Raw genomic sequence first — 25,961 nt, forward strand, 5'->3', positions numbered from 1 at the left:
GCTGGCCTAGGTCTGAAAAAGCATGGGATAAATCCGGACTAGCTGAACATAGCGGACAATGAGGAATACTGAGAATTCAAGAACAATTGCAGTGGGTTTTTGATCCTACTGCACGTACTGGCTTTGTGGGAGCCTAGGCAGTTTGAATGCTCACCTTACGAGACCTGGATAGAGGTGGGCAGTCCTTGGGCTTCCCACAGGTCAGGGAACCCTGATTGCTCTTCGAGCAGATGAGGGGGGGGGGACTTGATCGGGGGAGGGGGAGGGAAATGGGAAGCGGTTGTGGGGACGAGGCAGAAATCCTTAATAAATAAATAAATTAAAAAAAAATAATCAAGATGATAAGTTTTAAAAGCAAAGTCATACTTTTCTTAATAACTCTGGAAGAGGCTCTAACAATTTGGGTTCTGTTTTGAATAGTTTATGAAGTAAATTATCTGTGTGATCCCTGAAACAATGGGAAAAATAATGGAAACAAAGAAACTCATACACATCAGTGGGAAAAGTATTCATGGGAAAGAGCTCTTAGAAAAATCAGAGTATATTGTAGAATGGTGGTCAATTGAATGTTGGAATAAAGTTTGCTTATGGGATGGTTAAAATGAGCATGTTTGGAAAACACTTTTAATTAATAAATTAATTTTATATTCCGATTGTTCCAGTTAAAGATCAACTTGGCAGAATTTAGAATCACCTGGACCTTTGGGAATATATGGGATGGGGGAGGGGATTGTCTTGTTTCCTTCCTTAATTTAGTGGGGAAAATATGTGGGTGGCACCATTCCATAGTCAAAAAATCCTGGGCTGTTTAGCAGTGAAAACTACAAGGTGAGCAAGGGATGCCTGAGTATTAACTTCTTACTGTGGATATAATGTCCACCTGCCTCTGTGACTACCCTGCCATGTAAGATTATAACCCAAATCAAAGAAGCCACTGAGGCTTTTTTTTCCTCAGCAACCTACAGACTGTCAGTGACTGATAAATAAACAGTAAATATGTTGGTGTAGAAAGTGTTCAAGAACAAAGCAAAAGAAAATGCAAGAAATTTACTTTCAAAGTCTTTCATAGATAAGTGATTCCTATTCTGGAAAAAAATCCTTTCACTGTACAAGACAGAACTTCCTGTCAACATTAGTTTTCATAAGTCATTTCTTTTTGGGTTTGAGATTATAATCACAACTATATTTGTCCTTATTAAACTGTTTCAAATTCACACAATCTTTTTCATTAATTGCTATTACACACATACACACACACACACACACACACATTCCTAAATATTGCTACATGAATGTATGTTTAATGAATGATCATTTGGTATTGGATAAACAATCAGGGTGCTCTTCCATGAGGAAGACTATTTCTTCTTCCTGTCTCGGCAGTCCTTAGTTGCCTGAAATCCTTTGTAGAGAGTTGAGGTCTCTTGAGCTCTTCTTGCTTCTCCAAAACCCCTTCTTTGTTCACTCCCATTTGTGTATGCTCCTGCCCCATACATGGAAGAAATGGAAAAAAAAAATGGCAAGGGCTTGAATTAGGAAGTAAGGAGATAAATACAGAAGAAAAATGGAGGAGGGTAAAATAACAGTAGGAACTGTGAAAAGGTCATAAAGAGTCATATTATTAACTACCTAAAATATCTCTAATACACTTCAGCCAGTGTATAAATATATCTAATTTGAATTTTAAAATTTTTTATCTCGGCAGACAATGTTCCACTCCAAGAGCCCAGGACCATCTAACAAACACTCTAACACCAGGCAATAAAAGCTGTCCTCTGAGTTGTTGGTCATGGTTGTTTCCAAAGGAGGAGCACAACCAACATGAAAACAACAGTCCTGACAGCTATGCACTAAAACAACAATCATAACAGGATAAATCTAAGAATGCACCATGCATGCCTACCATGGGTACAACTAATAGTTCTCACTAGATTTAAAGACATTTTCAAGAGAAATTATGTCCAGTACTGGAAACCAAGTTAAGTACTCAGAGTAAGCAAAGTCATAGATCTTAGAGGAGAACTTATAACAGTCACATTACTAAAATTGGATAATCCTTAACTGCATTCTAAATATTTGTCCTTATACACACACATAAGTGTGATCCTCACTTTAAATTAAGAAAGCTTCTGTTTGCAACAGAGATCATGATAGAAAACTACAACCAATTAAAACACAGAGTTGTAGAGCCACATCACTGAATACATCTATAAAACAACTATTAGACATAAGTCTTGTGGATCATTACAAAAGGAGAAACAGAAAGAGTATAAGAGCCAGAGGAATGGGGAGTCTTCTGTGAGACTGTGTCTCCCAAGAATTTCAGAAACATGCCTATAAAGTCTCATCAGTATGACTCCCTATGCATGAGCAGCACAAGGCCAGCATTGGTTTTTCTCAATTGTTTACTTCCTTGCCCATCTCTTCTTATAACCTGTATTATCTCCTTGATGAAGGAGGGTCATTTGTCTATGTGTTACTTTCTTTGGTTAATAAAGAAACTGCCTTGGCCCTTTGATAGGACAGAAAATTAGGTAGATGGAGTAAACAGAACAGAATGCTAGGAGGAAGAAGGTCGTGAGGCAGATGCAATGAAGCTCTGAGCCAAGATGGACTTAGGCTAGAATCTTCCCGGTAGGCCAACACCTAGTGTTGCTACACTAATTAATAGAAATGGGTTAATCAAGATGTGAAAATTAGCCGATAAGAGGCTAGAACTAATGGGCCAGGCAGTGTTTAAAAGAATACAGTTTCTGTGTTATTATTTCTGGGGCTAAGCTAGCCATGAGGGAGCCAGGCAGGATATAAAGCAGGCCTACTTGCCTCATCACTACAAATGGTGCCCAGACATGGATAACTGAATCCAAAGAAAGCCTGAGAAAGCTTGAGAAATAATAGAGTAAAGCATGTTTTCTTGGTAGCAGCAATTTTTCAGGTCTGCTCTGCTTGCTAGAAGCAAGCAAGCACTCTCATCTAAGAGAGGCTTCCTGACTCAGCTTTAGCTGCAAACCTTGCAGCTCTTTTAAAAGGTTCTGCCACAAAACACTTAAACGGTGTTGATGAAAAACTGAATGCATGCTTTTCAGTTTTCAACTGTAGCAGGAAAAAAGCTGCGCCATTTCAAAATGCCAGTTTTCTGGACCATCCTGCCAGGGCAAACTCTGACTCTTGTGGTCTGTGAGCAGAATGCTGCAGCTTGCTTGCTGGAAGGGACCTTGAAAAGCCATAGAGTTGTGGCAATAAAAATGGCTACAGCTGGTACTTCTGCCCTGAGGCTAGAAAGATAAGGAATGGGCTGGATCCAGCTGCCAAAGCCAAGGCTTTAGTCCTACTGATATTGCTCGGTGAATTAAAGACTCTTGTGGTCAAAAAAGAGACGTATACAGTAAAAGAAAGATTCAAAGTTGAAGAAAACATCTAAATGGTTTACAGTGTGTTAAATATATATGTAGGCTAAAGGTTAAAGTTCTTAAAGTTAAAAAAAGAAAGTAGTTGGGTGTGGTGGTACACACCTTTAATCCCAACACTTGGGAGGCAGAAGTAGATTGACCTCTGTTACTTCAAGGTGTGGCAGGACACACCTTTATTCCCAATGCCTGGGAGGCAAAGACAGGTGGATCTCTAAGAGTTAAAGGACAGCCTGGTCTACAGAGTTATTCCAGGACAAAAATAAACAAAGAACCTGTCTCAAAAAGTAAAAATAAATGAAATAGAGGTTAAAATAAAGCCACACAAAGAAGGAAAATACACAGAGAATCTTGATACTGTATGCTATTATGCTCTCTTTGAATTGTTTGAATGCTGAGGAAGGAACAACAGCTACTAAAAGATATTTGTTTATAAATGCTGCTAAACTAATCCAAGATAGATATTTTGAAAATACCTTGACTTCAAAATTTGGATCTAAGGTTATGATGCTTTGGAAAAGTTCTTTTGTTTTCAAAAAGGATGAGACCCTGTGGGTTGCTTCTATCCCAATATGGTATGATAGACCACGCCCTCCTGAAAGGTTGCTGTGAACACCCTCAAAAATTACTTCACTCAAACTGCCGACCGAGATGAATCTGGCACACAGGTTACACCATGAAAGATCTGATTAACAGTGTCCCCATTCAGCACAAAGCAGTTTGGAAAGAAATAATTGCTCCCAGATTTCAAAATACTGTTTATAAATGTTCTTTTACATTTAAAGGGGGATATGATATAGACATGCATAATTTACATTGGTATAAATTTTGTGTTATTGGTATAAAGTTAAAGTCAATTTTGTTATATGTATATGTATTTCTGATCTTGATTAAGGTATTGTGATTGTTTAGTTCATTTAAAAATGTAATGTATAATTAGAAAATATAGGTTGTTAGTGGATAATTATTGATAATCAAGCTTGTAGTCATGTTAGTTAAATTTTCTGGATATATAGAGATATATTTCAATTAGATAGACATTCTTCATATCTTTCAAAGACTACAGAATATGGCATTTAATGTTTTAATAACTAAGGACTTTTCGTGACAATGAGACATGTCTGCTCCTGGCAGCACCAATCTACTTCAAGAGGAAGATGGGCATCAAAGAGGCTCCTTATGGAGTTTGATAGTCATTTGGGCAAGAAACTGCTCTTGCCTGGACTGTTGCATAAACTGGACACAAAAAACCCACAGACAGAGGACTGCTGAACTTGCCTAAATATGAGATGATTCTTTGGGGTTCCTGACTCATGAAAGAGTATGCGAGACATTCTGCAAGACACAGCAGATAGTGACTGAACTGTCTTTGAAATTTCCTGCTTCATGGGAATGTCTGCTGGATACTCTGGGCCTGTCAGCCACAGATGGATGCCCCAACAGTACAGAGGAACTTTGGGTGACTGTACAGGCAGCAAGATGTCTCTGACATTTCTAGAGTTTTGGAAGTTGCTTACTTCTTTTTACTTAGGTAATATTATATCCTTCTGGAGTCTTTGATGAAGTTGAAGAATAAGTAGATAGTTATAGTTTTCCTTACTTATGATAAAAGATATAATAGATATAAATATTGTAATTGTAATTCTTGCTTTTATAACTGTTTTGTTATATGTAATTTTACTATGTTAAAGTGAAAGCTTTTCTTTTTTGTTTAAACAGAAAAAGGGGAAATGATGGAGGAGGGTCATTTGTCTATGTGTTACTTTCTTTGGTTAATAAAGAAACTGCCTTGGCCCTTTGATAGGACAGAAAATTAGGTAGATGGAGTAAACAGAACAGAATGCTAGGAGGAAGAAGGTCGTGAGGCAGATGCAATGAAGCTCCGAGCCAAGATGGACTTAGGCTAGAATCTTCCCGGTAGGCCAACACCTAGTGGTGCTACACTAATTAATAGAAATGGGTTAATCAAGATGTGAGAATTAGCTGATAAGAGGCTAGAACTAATGGGCCAGGCAGTGTTTAAAAGAATACAGTTTCTGTGTTATTATTTCTGGGGCTAAGCTAGCAATGTGGGAACCAGGCAGGATATAAAGCAGGCCTGCTTGCCTCATCACTATATCTCCCAACATTCTAGATGCCCTTCTTTCTTACATCATCAAACCGTGACTGCTTCCAAGTAGAACAGGCTTCATGTATTCACACAATACATCTTGTGGCTCTTTTCTTCTGCTCCCCTGTCCATTAGATTCACTCCTGATCAGGACAGTCACATTAGCATCCTCCTCATCCTTTTTCCTTCTATGTTCTTTGCTTCTATTGTTCTATTATGCTCTCCTGTGGTGCTATTTATCTATCTGTTTATTTATTGTAGGTCTTACTGAGCCTACTGGAGTACTTGTCAGTAGGAGCATAATGCTTTTTTTTATATAATAACAGATGTACTGTTGATTCAGAAGTTAAGAAATTTCTAAATTTTCTTAATTTAAGATACAGACCCCACTTGATTCAATCTCACTCTTTCACCTCACAATAAAGAAATTACAAATCCAGCAATTTATTTCACTAATATATTCACATGCATAAGAAATATTTAATATATAAATTTTAGAACTGTTATTAATTGATAGAAATATAAAAACAATCAAAGTATCTGCTTGGGGCCAAACTCTACAAATAACTGAACACCAAAAAATAAAAGTATATGGCTGCTGCAACATGAAGAGAACCAAGAGTTGAGTGACCACCCACCCAGCAGGACACACCACTCTCTTGGCCCTCCAAACTGAAGTAAAACCCTGGGCCCCTCCTCCACCTGCTTCAGCTTCTCTAGCCAGCCCTCAGGAGAGTTTCCTGCAGACAAGCTGTACCTGCTCAGACCCTGTACATCAGATTTTGTAAGCTTCTAGTCCCACTCCACAACCAAAATCTCCTACTGCTAACCCCATAACCTCAGAGAAATACTGAAACTGCATAGAGTGAACCAAGGGATAGGACCAAGAGAGGAACTCTGAAACACAAGCTGTTTTTGCACAGAGTGAACCAAGACAGTGAACCAAGAGAACAGGCCAAGAGAGTAGGCCAAGAAAGCGGGTCAAGAAAGACCTCCATGGCTCTCTGAGACACAGACATTAACAGTACAGAGCAATACAAGAACAGTTCCCATAGACAGAGACAGTCACTGCAAGGATTAGACCAAGAGGCAAAGACATTGCTGGCACAATTGGAGGAAGAGAAGGACAGGTGCCAATTCAAGAATGTACTCAAGAGCCATAAAAGCAACATATTAACAACAGGACCCAGTGGTAATACAACAGGAAGACTTCATCACTTTATCCCAAAAGAAGCAGATGAAAATGATTTTAAGCATAACTTTATGAGGATGAGGGAGACCTTTAAAGGGGGGTGGGGTGGGAGGGAAATGGGAGGTGGGGAGGAGGTGGAAATTTTTAATAAATAAATAATTATATGCAAAAAAGAAAATGAAAAAAAGTCCCTTAAGGAAATGGAGAAAAAGATAAACAAAAAAATGGAAGAACTCAATATATCTCCCAAAGAAACACAGGGAAATCAAGAAAATAAAATCAAACTAGTGAAGCAAACAATTTAAACAGCTCAAGACTTGAAGACTGAAATAGAGGCAATAAAGAAAACACAAACCATGGGAATTCTGGATATGGAAAATTTGGGTAAACAAATGGGGTCTACAGTGGCAAGCATAACCAACATAATACAAGAGATAGAAGAAAAAAACCTCAGGTGTTGAAGATATTATAGAGTAAATAGATTCATTTATTAAAGAAAACATTAAATCCAACAAAATCTTAATACAAAACATCCAGAAAATCTGGGACACCATGAAAAGACCAAATTTAAGAATAATAGGAACATAAAAATAAGAACTTCAGCTCAAAGGCAAAGAAAATATATTCAACAAAATCATAGAATAAAACCTTCCCAACCTAAAGAAGGGTATCTCTATGAAGGTTCAAGAAGCTTACAGAACACCAGATAGACTGGACAAAAAAAGTACTCTTGCCAAATAATAATCAAAACACAAAGCATTCAGAATAAAGGAAGACTATCGAGAGATTCAAAGAAAAAAAGCTCAAGTAACATATAAAGGTAAACCAGTCAGAATTATACTCAACGTCTCAATAGAAATCATAAAAGCCAGAAGGTTCTGGATAGATGAACTGCAGACACAAAGAGACCATGGATGCAAGTCCAGACTACTGTACCTAGCAAAACTTTCAATCACCATTGATGGAGAAAAACAGGTTATATTCCATGATAAAACTAGATTTAAAAAATACCTATCCACAAACGGAGCCCTACAGAAAGTACTAGAAGGAAAACTCCAACCCAAGAAAGCTAACGGAACCCACAAAGTTACAAACAACAAGTAACCCCACACCAACAAACCCTAAAGAAGGGAAACATACAAACAATACCACCAAAAAATAACAGAACTTAATTATCACTGGTCTTTAATATCTCTTAATATCAATGTCACCTATAAAAAACATAGACTAATAGAATGGATATGAATGAAGGATCTGATCCATCCTGCTGTATACAAGAAATATGACTCACCCTCAAAGACAGACATTACTTCAGAGTAAATGGTTGGGAAATGATTTTCCAATCATATGTACCCAAGAAACAAGTGGGTGTAGCTATCCTAATATCTATAAAAATAGAATTTAAACAAAAATCAACCAGAAGAGATGGAGAATTATATTTGTACTCATCACAGGAACAACTGATGAAGATGAAGTCTCAATCCTGAACATCTATGCCCCAAATACAAGAGTACCCACATATGTAAAAGAAACATTCATTACTAAAGCTTAAATCATACCTCAAACCCTAATAGTAGGAGACTTCAAAACTCCACTCTCACCAATAGACAGGTAAGTCAGACAGAAACTTAACAGAAAAATAAGAGAACTAACAGATGTCATGACACAAGTGGACTTAATAGACATCTATAGAACATTTCACCCAAACACAAAAGTATATATCTTCTTCTCAGCACCTCATGGAACCCTCTCTAAAACTGACCACATATTCAGTAACAAAGAAAACCTCAACAGGCACAAAAAAATGGAATAATCCACTGTATTTTGTCAGATCACCATGGTTTAAAGTTAGAATTTAACATCAGCACTAACTACAGAAAGTCTACAAACTTATAGAAATTGAACAGTGCTCAGTTGAACCACCCCTGGGTCAAGAAAAAAATGAAAGAAATTAAATATTTCCTAAAATTCATTGACAGTTAAGGCAAAATGTACCCAAATTTATGGGATTCTATAAAAGCACTGTTAAGAGGAACGTTCATAGCCCTAAGTGCCTACATAATGAAAGTGGAGAAATCTCACACTACCAACTTAAAAACATACCTGAAAGCTCTAGAAAAAGAAGCAGACTCACCCAAGAGGAGTAGACAGCAGGAAATAATCAAATTGAGGGCTGAAATCAATAAAATATAAATAAAGAAAACAATACAAAGAATCAATGAAACAAAGAGCTTTTTCTTTGAGAAAATCAACAAGATGGACAAACACGTATCCAATCTAATCCAAAAGCAGAGAGAGAACATCCAAATTAATAAAACGAGAAACAAAAAGGGGGATGTAACAACAGCTACTGATAAAATCCAGAGAATCATCAGGTCATGCCACAAAAGCCTGGACTCCACAAAATTAAAAAATGTAAAAGAATTTGACAATTTTCTGTATGGGTACTTCATACCAAGATTAAACTAAGGCCAGGTGAGCAACTTAAATAGACCTATAACCTGCAAGAAAATAGAAGCAGTCGTCGAAAGCCTCTCAACCATAAAAAGCCAAGTGCTGGATGGTTTCTATGCAGAATTCTACCAGAATTTCAAAGAAGAGCTAACACTTATACTCCTCAAAGTGTTCCACATAATCAAAACAAAAGAAACATTGGCAAACTCTTTTTATGAGGCTATAGTTACCCTGATACCGGAACCACACAAAGACTCAACCAAGAAGGAGAATTACAGATCAGTCTCACTCATGAACATAGATGCAAAATTATTCAATAAAACAAACTGAATCCAAGAACCCATCAGAAAAATCTTTCACCATGATCAAGTTGACTTCAACCCAGACCTACAGAGATGGTTCAACATACAAAAATCTATCAATGTATTCTATCATATAAATAAACTGAAAGAGAAACACCTTATGTTCATCTTATTTTAGATGCTGAAAAAGCATTAAACAAAATCCAAGACCCCTTCATGATAAAGGTCTTGATGAAATCAAGAAACATATCTAAACATAATAAAAGCAATATGCAACAAGCCAACAACCAACTTCAAAATAAATGGAGAGAAACTCAAAGAAATTCCACTAAAATCAGAAACAAGACAAAGCTGCCCAGTCTCTCCATAACTCTTCAACATAGTTCTTGATGTTCTGGCTAGAGCAAAAAGACAATAAATGGAGATCAAGGGGATTCAAATTGCAAAGAAGTCAAACTTTTGCTATTTCCAGATGTTATGATAATATACATAAGTGACCCCCAAAACTCTACCAGGGAACTCCTTTGCTTAATAAATACCTTCAGCAATGTGGCACAATAGAAGATCAATTTTTAAAAAGTCAATATCCCTCCTATATACAAATGATAAATGGACTATGAAAGAAATCAGAGAAACATCACCCTTTATAATAGCCACAAATAACATGAAATATCTTGGGGTAACACTAACCAAAAAAGTGAAAGACTTTTTTGACAAGAAGTTTAAGTCTTTGAAGAAATATATTGAAGAAGATACCAGAAAAAGGAAAGATCTCCCATGTTTTTGGAAAGGTAGGTTCAAAATAATAAAAATGGCAATCCTTCCAAAAGCAATCAGTAGACTCAATGCAATCCCCATAAAAATCTCAACACAATTCTTTATAGACCTTGAAAGAACAATACTCAACTTTATATGGAAAAACAAAAGAAACATGATAACTAAAACAATCTCGTATAATAAATGAACTTCCAGAGGCATCACCATCCCTGACATCAAGCTATATTATAAAGCTATAGTAATGAAAACAGCTTGGTATTAGCATAAAAACAGACATGCTGACCAATGGAATAGAATCAAAGAGCCGTAAAATAATCCACACACCTATTAACCACTGATTTTTGGCAAAGAAGCTAAAGTTATACAATGGAGAAAAGAAAGCATCTTCAACAAATGGTGTTGGCATAACTAAGTGTCAATATGTAGAAGAATGCAAATGAATTCATATCTATCTCCATGCACAAAACTCAAATCAAATGGATTAAAGACTTCAGTATAAATTTGACCACACTGAACCTAATAGAAGAGAAAGTATGAAGTGCATGGGCACAGGAAACCACTTACTTCCTAAATATAATGCCAGTATCATAGACATAGATACCATCAATAAATGAATGGGACCTCTTGGAATTGAGAAGCTTCTGTAAAGCAAAGACATGATCAATAAGACAAAAAGACAGCCTACAGAATGGGAAAAAATCTTCACCAACTCCACATCAGACAGAGGACTGATCTCCAAAATATGTAGAGAAATCAAGAAATTAGACATCAAGATTTCAAATAATCCAATTAAAAATAGGGTACAGAACTAAACAGATAATTCTCAACAGAAGAATCTCAAATGGCCAAAAGACACTTAAGAAAATGTTCAACATCATTCACCATCAGGAAAATGCAAATGCAAATGACTCTGAGATACCATCTTATACCAATCAGAATGGCTAAGATCACAAACACCAATGAAAGCTTATGCTAGTGAGGATATGGAGTAAGGGGAACACTCCTCCATTGCTGGTGGGAATGTAAACCTGTAAAACCACTCTGGAAATCAGTATGGCAGTTTCTCAGAAAATTGAGAATCAGTCTACTTCAGGACATAACAATACCATTCTTGGGAATATACCCAAAAGATTCTCAATCATACTACAAGGACATTTATTCAACTATGTTCATAGCAGCATTATTTGTAATAGCCAGAACCTGGAAACAACCTCAATGCTCCTCTGCCAAAGAATGGATAAGGAAAATGTGGTACATTTACACAATGGAGTGCTACTTGGTGGTAAAAAAAATGACACCTTAATTTTTTTCTGAAAATTGATGGAGCTAGAAAAAAACCATCCTGAGTAAGGTAACCTAGACCCAGAAAGATGAATGTGGTATGGACTCAGTCATAAGTGGATACTAGCTGTAAAGCAAAGTATAATGAGCCTATAGTCCATGATCCTAGGGAAACTATGTAACAAGGTTAACCCTAAGAAAAAACATACATAGATCCTGGAAAGGGGAAATAGATAAGATTGCCTAACAAAATTGGGAGCATGGGGGTAGGTGGAGAAGAGAGGGTAGAAGAGGAAAGGAGGATAAAGGGAATGGGGAAGAAATTGAGGGAATGGGATAAATGAGATGGTGGAAGGGCAGAGAGAGCAAAGAAAGAGAGATCTTGATTAAGGGAACCATTATGGGCCTAGCAAGAAACTTGTTACTAGAAAAATTCCCAAGAATCCACAAGGATGACCCCAGCTAAGATCCTAAGCAATAGAGGAGAGGATGCCTGAAATGGCCATGCCCTAGTCAGATTGATGAATATCTTAAATATCACCATTGAACCTTCATCCAGCAACTGATGGAAACAGAGGCAGAGACCAGCAGTGGAACACTGGGCTAATCTCCCAAAGTCCAGTTGAAGAGTGGGAGGAGTGAGAATATGAGCAAAGAGGTTAAGACCATGAAGGGGACACCCACTGAAACAGTTTACCTGAGCTAATGGGAGCTCACCAACTGGAGCTGGACAGGAAAGGTACCAGTATAAGACCAAAATAGATCCTATAAATGTATATAAAAGTTGTTTGCCTGGGGCAGACTGCAGGGCCACTGGTAGTGGTACCAGGATTTATCCCTACTGCTTGTAGAGGCATTTTGGGAACCTATTCTCTTTGAATGGATGCCTTGCTCAGCCTATAGTAGGGAGGGTCTTCGTCCTTACCCTCTCTGAGGAGTGAATGCAGTGTAGGGTGGGGAGGTAGGTAGGGGATGGGAGGTGAGGAGGGAGTGGGAACTGGTTTGGTATGTAAAATAAAAAAAGATAGTTTACTGTCTTTAAACAAAATAAAATTAAGTATAAAAATTAGTATATGTAACTTTATAAGAGTAAAATGTATTCATAATTCTTTTATAAAATGTGACCAAATGAAGGAAGAAAAACAATTAAAAACACAGTATGTCTAATCTATGGAGAGCATAAATTATTCATTTTATTACAGAATAAAATGTGAGCATTGGAGATTTTTGGTAACAGAAATATGTTCATGGAAACAAAAAGTTAATATTATGCAGTAGTATAAGCTCATGCTGGATAACAGATTTTGTAATAGGAAAGAAGTTTTTAATTTAAATTTATAAAACAAAAACTCTATGTCTAAATTATAGATATATTTAAAATTAATATGGTTGATATTATGCTCTTTCATACAGGAAGCCATATCTGTATGTCTTCTTTGAGCACCTAAGTAGTGCATATTTGTATGACATATTCATGTGTATTCAATTTCATATACTAGGAATTTTGACTAAAATTGGTTATCATATATATTTATGGAGCTAATTTAAAAATTCATTTTTCCACATAATCTGAAAATATTATAACTACAAATGGAAAGATATATGCTATCCAAAGACTGTAAAGCTCAACAAATCAGAAGTACCTCATTATAGCAAGTGAATTTAATATTTTGCTTTGGGTACATTCTGATTGTTTTCTTTAATCAAATTTTAAAAAGCAGTGGATAAGACTTCAGCAAAAGCCATTGTATTTCTCATTTTGAGATAATTATATTCTATAATTGAATTTTATTGTGCTGTACATTTTATATTGTGTAAAGGTGATGCTAGAAACCATTTTTCCAAAAATTATTGCAGTTCAAAGATATTTTAAATTTTCTTTAATGTTTCTACAATTTCCTTTTGTAGTTATCCTCCTGAAGTTGCTCTTGGGATTATGAAGCCAACTTTTTTCTAATCATAGTCTTCTATTCTGTTCAGTTAATGTAAGTTTATTAATGCTCCTTCCTTTCCCACGTTAACATGCCTCAAATGATTCTTCACTCTTCAAAGGAGAGTCACAAATTTGTCACTGAAATTCTTTAAGACTACATTATAATATAACGACATTTCCCTGCACATAGATAATTAGAAGAAAATTATTCGAAAATGTAGAACCAAAGGCCTAGAAGAAGGATCTATTTGTTTACAAGTGGGCCAAAATCTAGAGGACCAGGATTAGAAGCAGGTGTGTCTGGAGCTCAGAACTCAATGGCAAACCTGGCTTTCCCTTGCCCATAAAATATCAATTGACAAGAACAAAGTGGAGGCATTGAGGAACAGATCAGAAATCCTTATAAAATGTCTATCCTACATCAGCAGCAAGGAGGGAAGAAGCCTTAGTGCATAATGGAAGATTTCTATAGATGACTGGAGAATTGCAACAGCAAATCTAGAAACCTTATCAGCTGCCCAGAGGAAAAATCATTTTCTAAATAATTATATGTGACTAGTATATTGGGATTTATTTTATATTTCCCCTCCATATTTATGCATAGTAAAATAATAGATACCATTTACATAAAAGTAATTACTGTGTATTGGATAGGGCATTACATGTGTTATCTTAGTTCGATTCTCAAAGCTAAACGGAATGAAGTCTTGTTACCACCAGTTTATAGATTACGTAACAGAAAGGTAAATGGCATTCCCAAGGTGACCCATTTATATATGACAATGTTGGTATTCACAGCCAGGTTTTCCTGACACAAGATCTGTGTCCGGGAATATTTGATGTCTTTCTGCTGTTATTACTGCCCATTGTTAATGGCACTCAAATACAAAACCAGAAACTACCTAAATTAATTAATTATAGAGGAACAATTGTGGTTCAGAATTGAAACAGTGTTTATAATGTAACTTCAGCCTCTGGATCATTCAGCAAAGGAATATGAATTAATGTAACTTCTAGATTATTGTAAAAAAACATGTAGAGGAAAGAAAGCTGGTTTGGTAATATTCATTTCATTTGCTCTTATTTAACTGTTCAATGAGACAGGAGGTGTTTTCTCCTTAGTGTTGGGGTCCCAGTATTTTAAAATTGTTTGCAATGCTTGCTTCATAGATCGGGGGAATATTTCAGCTATGATTCACATTTCTACCCAAGTATGATTTGTTAAGAGAATCTGACCTAACCATTTCCTTACACTGTATTGTTTCATTTTACTCTGTTGAACATTAGCATTGCCTTGAATGTCATTGGTTTTCATATCCTTATAATTAGCTCATTTGTGTTTCTATATAAAACTGTCTTTTTTTCTGATGTGTTGAAGTGATTCCTGTATCAGAAAACATAAATGAGCTTTTAGTGAGTCAACCTCATATTTAGATTTTTTTTCAGCAATTTTGTTATCTCACTTTCTGGTTGCAGGTGGTTTTGTAGATAGACAACAGATTAATTTAGACACTTTAGTGTGCCATACTTATTATACAATCACAAATAAAAACATCAGTAAGGTACATTGTGTGGACATAGTAATGACATAAGCACTAAACTTAAGGAGGAAATTATGCTTCACAAAAATAAAAAAAATAAGGAAACATTTGTGACTAGGGAAACAAAAGGGAAGTAAGAACTCTAACAATTAGAGAAGTTGAAACCATTTGACAGGAATTGAGAGTCATTAGAAGAAGAAAACTAAGTTATTGAGAGGGCTAAAAGAGTAGAAGGAAATAATTTCAAATCTTGTCCTATAAATAACAGCAAAAATTGAGTATTATCTTTGCTGATGGGTTCTAGCTGCTATATCATCACAGAGAGCCAACCATTTATGAATTTGGAGACTGGAATCATCCTCCAAAAGGAACACTTTTTTAAAATCAGTTAATTGACTGCTAATGCTTTGCATTTGTCTCTGAGAAAATACTAGAAAAATGCTCAAGTGTACAGTAAAATGGATGTTAAAATTCAGAAAGGTAGCTTTAAGCAAATAATTAACAGCAATGTGGCAGATGAAGACATGGTCATTAGGAAAAAAATAAATGGTTTTGCTTTAGTGAGAATCTTCCTGGAATCTCTAAATTCATCCATGTCCTCACACCAAGATATAGGATTCAGTTTTTGATGCTCTAATCTGAAATGGGAAAGCAGAGGAAGAAGAAAGGCAAAAAAGAAACAAGCAAACAAAAACAAAAACAAAAAATGTGATCATTGGTATTATTAACTGTAATCTGGCCATGAGATAAAACAATATCTTAAGATGAAAATCAAGATCAGCAGATGAAGTGGAATAAGGAGTTAGGGGGAGAAGAAGACCATGGAATAATAAAGGAGAATGTGGGGTCAAAATGGAAGCTTCTAAAGTTCATCCACAAAGCACTGAGGCAACCTGATCAGACTGCAACACAATGAGATCTCACATTTAAAGAAAAATTTAAAACCCAAAGTGTAAAACAAACAAGAATGAGTAAAACACCAGGCTCAGTAGGTTCCAACTATATCCTAGGCTGAGGCAAGAGAGTCTAGAATTTCAGTTTAGTTGAGCCTGACTAAATATAGAGACTGCATATCAAAAAAGAAAATGAAAAGAAAAGAAAAAGAAAAATCTTCAGTTTCTGCATCTTCAACTCTCCTGTGCAAATCAACCACAGTAAACTCAGAGCTAAAGACTGGGGTAAGGATGAAAAGTCCAATACAGAATTCCCACTCACAATAGCAACACATGAAATTGACATTCCTGAAGTTCTGTAGCCTTGGCTAGTTACTCAAACACCATCAGCTTTACACATGACTGTAAAGGAGGATATTAAGCAAATAATCTAGATGCCAGGAATTGCTGAAAGATATGAAATTATACTTGTCAAGGAGTGTAGTCAAAGGCCTCTCATTTGTTTCTGGCCACTCAGACTCCAAATAATCACACAGAAACTATATTATTTGCAATACTGTTTGGCTAATAGCTTAAGAGTATTTCTAGCTAGCTCTTATATCTCAAATTAACCCATCTCCATTAACCTGTGCATCACTACAAGGTCATGGCCTACAAGAAAAGTTTTGGCAGACTCTGGTGGAAGTGTTTGTCTCCTGCAGCAGCTACATGGCTTCTCCCTGATTCCACCTTCTTTCCTCCTCTATCTGCTAGGAAATTCCTGCCTTGCTTTATTCTGCCAAGCCACTGACTAAAAGAGATTTATTCATTAACCAACAAAAGCAACACATATACAGAAGGACTTCCCACACCAAAGGAAGTGGAATCTATGTGACCAAGCACCCGATGAAACAGAGAAATACACATCTTGAATGTTTACAGAAGGACACAGTTTCTAAGAGCAAAATCTATTAACTTAAAACTGGGATCCATAGTAAATTTATTTGGCTTGACAGTGTTCTGTTTCAACACTTTCCACTCTCACATCAAGTAAGATTAGAGTAAAACTATATAGCTACTGCTATGGAATGGATACAGTGATGCAAAGTGCAGTTTCTTCCTGCTTGAAACTTAAAGAGATCAAGGAATGTTGGGCTCATTTGCTGGGAAATTCAATCAAATCTTATGAATATAAACTGCATCACCCATGGATTAAGACCAAGAGTAAAATTTCTGTTTACCCTGCTTCACCCAGCAAAAAAGCTTGGAAAGAGAAGCGTGAGGCCAGCTCAATGAACAAAGGGCTGCTGGCCAACCAACAGCCATACTCTGAAGCCATGCCCACTTCTACCCAAAATGTACAAGTCTCCAGGACTCCAATTGATACACTTTTACTAGGCCCAGCATCATCATACCAGCTGAAGGTCTGAAGCACAGGCCTCCAGCTCCAGCAAATTTCACTAAATATAACTTCAGGGGCCTTCTGGCACCAACATAATTCTATTGCATATTGTGTTTGAGTGATCTCAAGGACTATAACCTCTTACAACTAAAAACCTAGTTCAGCAAAATGTACTCCTGTCCCCCAATCAGTCGAGGCACTTGAGCATTTCCAGGATTTCTTTGAAGTAACAACCAGGACAAAACCCTAGTAGATTCTCAGCCAGGACCCTGCAATCCTCAGACTGCTGGTGTAGAAACTAGTCAGCTTGAATCAGCTCAGATCCAGTAGATACCTACACTGAATCAAACAATGATGGCATCTGCATTTCTAAGGCTCTCTGTACCAAGAACTCAGCAGTACACCCAGGAAAACACATCAATTTCCATTTTGGAGAAGCAACTGATGCCTTCCTGTGAACTGGCAAGGTCTATCTGTTGACTATACCTAGCAGGATCTCAACTTATGAAGCCCAAAAATGCCCCGAGAGATATCCTTCACTGGTTCCCAAACAAAAGCAGTCCTTGACACCAAGGACAAAGTCTTTGAAGGCAACTTGATTATGACCCTGAGTGGTAGCAAGACTCTTGGGACATACAGTACAGCAATGTGTGAAAGTCAGAGCATTTCCTTTGGTGATAATGAAGTTGTTCTCTGTGGAAGAAAGATGGCAACTCTTGAAGAGGATCTTGTGATGTCCTTCAGTGCTGACTGAGACCCAATGAGGACCATCCAGATGCTTCTCTGTGTGAATAGACCTTCAATGTTGACCTTGAGATGCCTGTCAGTGGTCATAACCAGACCTCTTACTACAAGCAGATGAAAACCCAAAATGAAGGGGGGAGGGGACAATTTCTCTATCGGAGTGAGATGACAGCACCCAGTAGAAGTCGGGTGCCTTTTCCCAATCAAATCATAAGTTTGTCTTCTGAACAGACTCCTTGTGGGAATCCGCAGAGTATCTTAACTCCAGATATGACATTTTATGGAGATCTAATGAAAGCTGCCAATGAATAGAAGGCTATATGAGCATCAGATGACAGACCCTCTGAGATGACATAAATCACTATGGTCACATGACATCCTCCAGTGGTGACAACATCTGCACAGTGAGATGAAAATCCAAGGTGGTGAACACAGCTTCAAGGAGAATCAGATCTATCAACCCACAAAGGTGACCAGAATCTCTGCATGGATAATCAGATGACAAGACCAGTTGGAGGTGTGGTCTTTATTCCTGGTTGTCATGTTGATTTCATCTAGTATTAAATAAACCCCAATGGATGGATACATCTGTAAGGGGACTTTGTTTTATGACTGAATCTGTCCTATGGTTGATGTGAAATTATTTTCTTTCCAGGAGTGCTTCTTAAAATGCTATGCCATGGCGTGACTAGGACTAAGGCTGCTTTGTCTTTTGGTTCCATAAAGTAAAAATGATGAAGGCATGTTCACTGCCTCTTCAAGCCATGCACACCACCCCATTTGCAGGTATATACCAGATCTATGTCATGCCAATAAGCAGTTTGTAACACACTGCTCACAAACTCCATTTGAATGCTCCAGAACCAGACCTCCTGAAAGAGTCAGAGCTTTCTGTGATGGCAAACGAAAACCTGTCATTTAGAAACTGTGCATATTTTTTCTACTACAACTGAATCGAAAAGACCTCTCTTAAAGGAGCTATAGCTGTTAGCCCGACGGTTAGCCTGCTTAACCTTTCTGCCTGGCAAATAGCCAACCAGATTTTTTTTAATATAAAATTGAATAAAAAATACAATTGAAAGGGTACATAGCATTGTCCCACAGCACTTCCCCCACCCATTACTTATGTAAAAAACAAAACAAAATATAGAAAAAAAAAAGCTCTAAATCAAATCTCTATGGTCATCTTTTCTGCTGTCCACAATCCATAACAACTTGTAACCAAGATTCTAAAGAAAGGCAGACATCCATAATCCAGTTTTTGGGAACGTGGATGGAGGTTTGCAGGCTTCTTGATGATTGGGGACACTGATCAACTTAGGGGGACCTAAAGACCCTTTAAGATTATGGTCAAATCCTGATGGGAAAATTCTGTGAGGCTTGATCTTCTCAGCCCACCATCTTGAAAGAGCTCTGGATGCAGAACTCAGAGGAAAACGCGGCAGAAATCCTCTGAAATGTTACATCATCTGGACCATCTGATATTCTTAGAGGGTCTTCAAGGGGTCTTCCTATCACAAACCTGATTTCTCTAACACAGAAAGAATCTACAGCCTTTCATTTCCTGTGCAAGCAAAAACAAAACCTCTCCTCGCTGGAACATACGTTTTTACTTAAATGTTGAAGTCAAGTCCTGTTCCAAATATCTATGTTGACCTAATGCAGCAGTGTGTATAATCAGGTATCTTTTACCAACTACTGCTCCTTCCAAAGCCATCACACAATTTCAAGGCAACACAATCGCATACAGTATCCTTACTCTCTGGGTATTTTATAGCTTACGTGTCTTTATTTTAAACTGTGTTTCTTTTATTTTTTTTATTTTTTAATTTTTGGCTTTTCGAGGCAGGATTGGGCTTGTGCCTCTGTGGCTGTCCTGGGATGCACACTATGGAACATGCTGTCTTTCACTCAGAGAGATCTGCCTGCCTCTGTCTTTCTTGTGTTGGGCTGAAAGATGTGCTTGCTAGCACACTCAAACAATGACTTTCTGTCTTTCTTTCTTGCTTTCTCTACTTCTTTCTTTTAAATTTTAAACACTTTATCATTCTTCTTTTCTGTCCCAAGCCTATACCTATTTTTGAGCTGTAAATTGTAATGAGGCTTTGTTAAATATTCTGAATCTATCTTTCCTGTATGTCTCTCTTTTTCTGACCACATTAGTCTCTAATTTGATAAACCTCATGGCTGGCATCAGAGCTTGGAGCTTGATGGCTTGATCCAACACCATCCTCAGGTTTCTGAGAGATTCACTTCATGACAGAGGGAGTAGCTACAGCCATGTTTATTGCCACAACTCCATGGAGTTTCCAGGTCCCTGAAACCTCTAAGATACATGCTGTCCACAATTCATAAGCAACCTTAAGTGTCTTGTGGCAGGGTCTCTTAAAAGGGCTGCAGATTTTAGCAGCTAAAGCTGAGTCAGGAATTTTCCCTTGAATGAGTTGGGCTCCGCTCTAGCAAAGAGAGCCAACCCAGGAAATGGCTGCCACCAAGAAGCCATGCTTAATGATGTTTTTTTTTTTTCTGTCTGGAATTAGATCCCAGGCTCTCTCAAGTTTTGTGGATGCAGTTGTACAACTTTGGGGCACCATGTGCTGCGTGAATTTGCAGGCAGCCTGGCCTAAAGAGGGAGAAATTCCTCTTTAAAAAAAATAAGATCAACCAACAAAGACAAATTCTATTATCAATGCAATGTGACCCAGCTGTATTCTGAGAATTTCACACCAGAAGGAATTCTTATTAATCACAGCTGTCATGGCAATGGAAACTGCATGACCTTGTACTAATTAGGCATGCAAAGCACATTCTGGGTGTGTCTACTCGGGGACCCAGTGAGGAGCAAATCCCTTTGAACTCTTTCTTGAATTGCACTCATTCATTGGATGAGTTGCCCAAAGTAGTTCCCCTTTTCCAGCCTCTAACCGATTTATCAAAAAACGTCAGGTCCTTTAAACAGGCTTCCCTCCAAGAGAAGGGAGAGACCAGATTTGGGGTGGCCAAGGATTCCAGGAAATTTCCAAAATATCCTGCGGTCAAAACACCCTGAGAAGTTGGCTAAAGAAGAGGACACTCTGACTTCTAAGAGCCTAGGTAAAGACCTTATTACCTAAGAAATCTAGCATGGTGGCTCCACCCTACAAGGGCGTGGCCAGCCAAAGCTCCTTCTCTTAATCCCTGGCCACTGCTGGGTAAACTCTATAAAAAGGGGGCCAGAGAGCCCTGGAGCTGGGTTTCGTTTTCACCCAGCGACATCTTCAGCCACCCTGAAGGTCTGAAGTCCTAATAATACCCAGCTGAGGTTTCTCAGTGTGGTTTGGTCAAACACCAAGTAGCTGTCTGGGTCTTATACTGGAATACCCAGGAGAACATTAAGCTACCAGGACTGAAAAGCTACTTGCTCGTCAAGAGGTCCAACTATCCCAGGAACACTGAGGAAATTGATCAGGACTTCGAGGATGTGTATTACGTAATGTGGAAAGTAGAGCAAAGCCTGTCTGGATTTCAGCAAGGATCCTGGAATCCTCAGATTACCCATGATATCCTGTTCTCTGGGAATCAGATGGTAACTCCTGAAGGGTATCAGGCTTTTGATGAACTGAAGAAGAAAGACGGCGATGTCCAGATGAACCACTATGCCCAGATGCCATCCTGGGGTCCAATGTCAATCCAGGATGGTGAAAAGAGCCACAGTAGGAATGAGATGTCAGCCTACAGAGGTGACCAGGATTTCTGGGCGCATCAACACAGGACAAGTCCAGTGGGTAGCCAGCCTCTCTGGGACGATCTTCTTCAAACTCCTGGATTGGACATCATTCAACATGGAGGCACCTCCCCAAGACGGAGTGAGGCATGCAACCTCTTCCAGGGTTTGGACAATACTCCCAGATGGAAAGACAATTCCTTGGGTCAGGTGAAGACCACCTCAGTAGATGAGAATGTCTGCTCAGGTCAGAAGCCATCACCCACTGTTGGAGGAAGAAGTGACAGTGTTGAGAAGATTTCATCTGGAAACCAAACCTTACATGTGGATGGTTCTACATACCCTGCCAGTTCCTTTGTGGCCAAAGGTCAAAATCAAGAGAGCTTTTCACAAATCCCTTCGGGCCTGGAACAGCTTCCACAGGAGAAGTCACACCTGGACACTCAGAGTCCCGGGACCCAGAAGAATTCTGACACTGGGAGATTCTTGTGTACCTACCAGGGCTGTGGGAAATCTTACACAAAGTCTTTCCACCTCAAAGACCACATGAAGAAGCACACTGGGGAGAAGGCCTATGTGTGCAGTGAGCCTGGATGCCAGTGGAAATTTTACCGCTCTGGAGACCTCCAAAGACACAAAAGAAAGCATGGGGGACAGCGTCTTCACCCTTGTGCCAAGTGCGACAAGAATTTTTACAGATTGAATTATCTCAAGCAACACCAGAAGGTGTGTCCTGGAGCCTTATCAAATCCTGGAACCTGACTGCACACAAAGAGTATCTTACCTCGTAAAATTCGGTTGTTTCCTACTCTAAACATTGTCAACAAGAACTGTTTGTTACTGTTGTTTTTAGATGAAAAATTAAATAAACACTGAGGCTTTGAAACGCTTTCAAGTGATTTCAGACCAATTATTTCGCATAGGTACTGGGGTTTTCTTAAGTCTCTCATTCCTCTTTTGTTTGTTTGATGCAGACCGTGTCGATTTAGGGAAGAATGGCAGCCCTGCAACTCATGACGTCCAGCCTCTTCATTTCTGTAGGCTGCGAATAAAGGTGTAAGCCACTAGGACTGACTGACTTACATTTTAGTACTCAGAGTTTACACACATTTCTTTAACTCGTGGTGGGTTGCTGTTACTACTTGGGACGACAGTGCTTGAGCAAAATGTGTTGACTGACATGTATGCCCCACCAGGTGCCACGGCCATGGAGTCCCAAATAATCATAGGGACCGCTGCATAAATCATAAAATGGTTGGCCTTGAATCTCAGGATTCTTATTAATTAATACTTCCATCTTCCATTTACCCATTGTTCTCTTCTCTGTGAGCCAAGTGGCTTGGTACCTAAGTCGGCGAGGCAGTAGCATCCCTGTCCTCTGCATCTGGGAGAGGACCTCAATCTGAGTTTTTACTCTTCCCAGCATTCTCCTGGTCTCTCTGTCCCACCTCTACTTCCTGACTGTTAGCCTGCTTAACCTTTCTGCCTGGCAAATAGCCAACCAGATTTTTTTTAATATAAAATTGAATAAAAAATACAATTGAAAGGGTACATAGCATTGTCCCACAGCACTTCCCCCACCCATTACTTATGTAAAAAACAAAACAAAATATAGCAAAAAAAAAAAGCTCTAAATCAAATCTCTATGGTCATCTTTTCTGCTGTCCACAATCCATAACAACTTGTAACCAAGATTCTAAAGAAAGGCAGACATCCATAATCCAGTTTTTGGGAACGTGGATGGAGGTTTGCAGGCTTCTTCTTGATGATTGGGGACACTGATCAACTTAGGGGGACCTAAAGACCCTTTAAGATTATGGTCAAGTCCTGATGGGAAAATTCTGTGAGGCTTGATCTTCTCAGCCCACCATCTTGAAAGAGCTCTGGATGCAGAACTCAGAGGAAAACGCGGCAGAAATCCTCTGAAATGTTACATCATCTGGACCATCTGATATTCTTAGAGGGTCTTCAAGGGGTCTTCCTATCACAAACCTGATTTCTCTAACACAGAAAGAATCTACAGCCTTTCATTTCCTGTGCAAGCAAAAACAAAACCTCTCCTCACTGGAACATACGTTTTTACTTAAATGTTGAAGTCAAGTCCTGTTCCAAATATCTATGTTGACCTAATGCAGCAGTGTGTATAATCAGGTTTCTTTTAGCAACTACTGCTCCTTCCAAAGCCATCACACAATTTCAAGGCAACACAATCGCATACAGTATCCTTACTCTCTGGGTATTTTATAGCTTACGTGTCTTTATTTTAAACTGTGTTTCTTTTATTTTTTTTATTTTTTAATTTTTGGCTTTTCGAGGCAGGATTGGGCTTGTGCCTCTGTGGCTGTCCTGGGATGCACACTATGGAACATGCTGTCTTTCACTCAGAGAGATCTGCCTGCCTCTGTCTTTCTTGTGTTGGGCTGAAAGATGTGCTTGCTAGCACACTCAAACAATGACTTTCTGTCTTTCTTTCTTGCTTTCTCTACTTCTTTCTTTTAAATTTTAAACACTTTACCATTCTTCTTTTCTGTCCCAAGCCTATACCTATTTTTGAGCTGTAAATTGTAATGAGGCTTTGTTAAATATTCTGAATCTATCTTTCCTGTATGTCTCTCTTTTTCTGACCACATTAGTCTCTAATTTGATAAACCTCATGGCTGGCATCAGAGCTTGGAGCTTGATGGCTTGATCCAACACCATCCTCAGGTTTCTGAGAGATTCACTTCATGACAGAGGGAGTAGCTACAGCCATGTTTATTGCCACAACTCCATGGAGTTTCCAGGTCCCTGAAACCTCTAAGATACATGCTGTCCACAATTCATAAGCAACCTTAAGTGTCTTGTGGCAGGGTCTCTTAAAAGGGCTGCAGATTTTAGCAGCTAAAGCTGAGTCAGGAATTTTCCCTTGAATGAGTTGGGCTCCGCTCTAGCAAAGAGAGCCAACCCAGGAAATGGCTGCCACCAAGAAGCCATGCTTAATGATGTTTTTTTTTTTCTGTCTGGAATTAGATCCCAGGCTCTCTCAAGTTTTGTGGATGCAGTTGTACAACTTTGGGGCACCATGTGCTGCGTGAATTTGCAGGCAGCCTGGCCTAAAGAGGGAGAAATTCCTCTTTAAAAAAAATAAGATCAACCAACAAAGACAAATTCTATTATCAATGCAATGTGACCCAGCTGTATTCTGAGAATTTCACACCAGAAGGAATTCTTATTAATCACAGCTGTCATGGCAATGGAAACTGCATGACCTTGTCCTAATTAGACATGCAAAGCACATTCTGGGTGTGTCTACTCGGGGACCCAGTGAGGAGCAAATCCCTTTGAACTCTTTCTTGAATTGCACTCATTCATTGGATGAGTTGCCCAAAGTAGTTCCCCTTTTCCAGCCTCTAACCGATTTATCAAAAAACGTCAGGTCCTTTAAACAGGCTTCCCTCCAAGAGAAGGGAGAGACCAGATTTGGGGTGGCCAAGGATTCCAGGAAATTTCCAAAATATCCTGCGGTCAAAACACCCTGAGAAGTTGGCTAAAGAAGAGGACACTCTGACTTCTAAGAGCCTAGGTAAAGACCTTATTACCTAAGAAATCTAGCATGGTGGCTCCACCCTACAAGGGCGTGGCCAGCCAAAGCTCCTTCTCTTAATCCCTGGCCACTGCTGGGTAAACTCTATAAAAAGGGGGCCAGAGAGCCCTGGAGCTGGGTTTCGTTTTCACCCAGCGACATCTTCAGCCACCCTGAAGGTCTGAAGTCCTAATAATACCCAGCTGAGGTTTCTCAGTGTGGTTTGGTCAAACACCAAGTAGCTGTCTGGGTCTTATACTGGAATACCCAGGAGAACATTAAGCTACCAGGACTGAAAAGCTACTTGCTCGTCAAGATGTCCGACTATCCCAGGACCACTGAGGAAATTGATCAGGACTTCGAGGATGTGTATTACGTAATGTGGAAAGTAGAGCAAAGCCTGTCTGGATTTCAGCAAGGATCCTGGAATCCTCAGATTACCCATGATATCCTGTTCTCTGGGAATCAGATGGTAACTCCCGAAGGGTATCAGGCTTTTGATGAACTGAAGAAGAAAGACGGCGATGTCCAGATGAACCACTATGCCCAGATGCCATCCTGGGGTCCAATGTCAATCCAGGATGGTGAAAAGAGCCACAGTAGGAATGAGATGTCAGCCTACAGAGGTGACCAGGATTTCTGGGCGCATCAACACAGGACAAGTCCAGTGGGTAGCCAGCC

This window comes from Microtus oregoni, unplaced genomic scaffold, assembly GCF_018167655.1.
Source record: "Microtus oregoni isolate MIOR12 unplaced genomic scaffold, Mior012 000005F_ref0000423, whole genome shotgun sequence".
NCBI classification, from domain to species: domain Eukaryota; kingdom Metazoa; phylum Chordata; class Mammalia; order Rodentia; family Cricetidae; genus Microtus; species Microtus oregoni.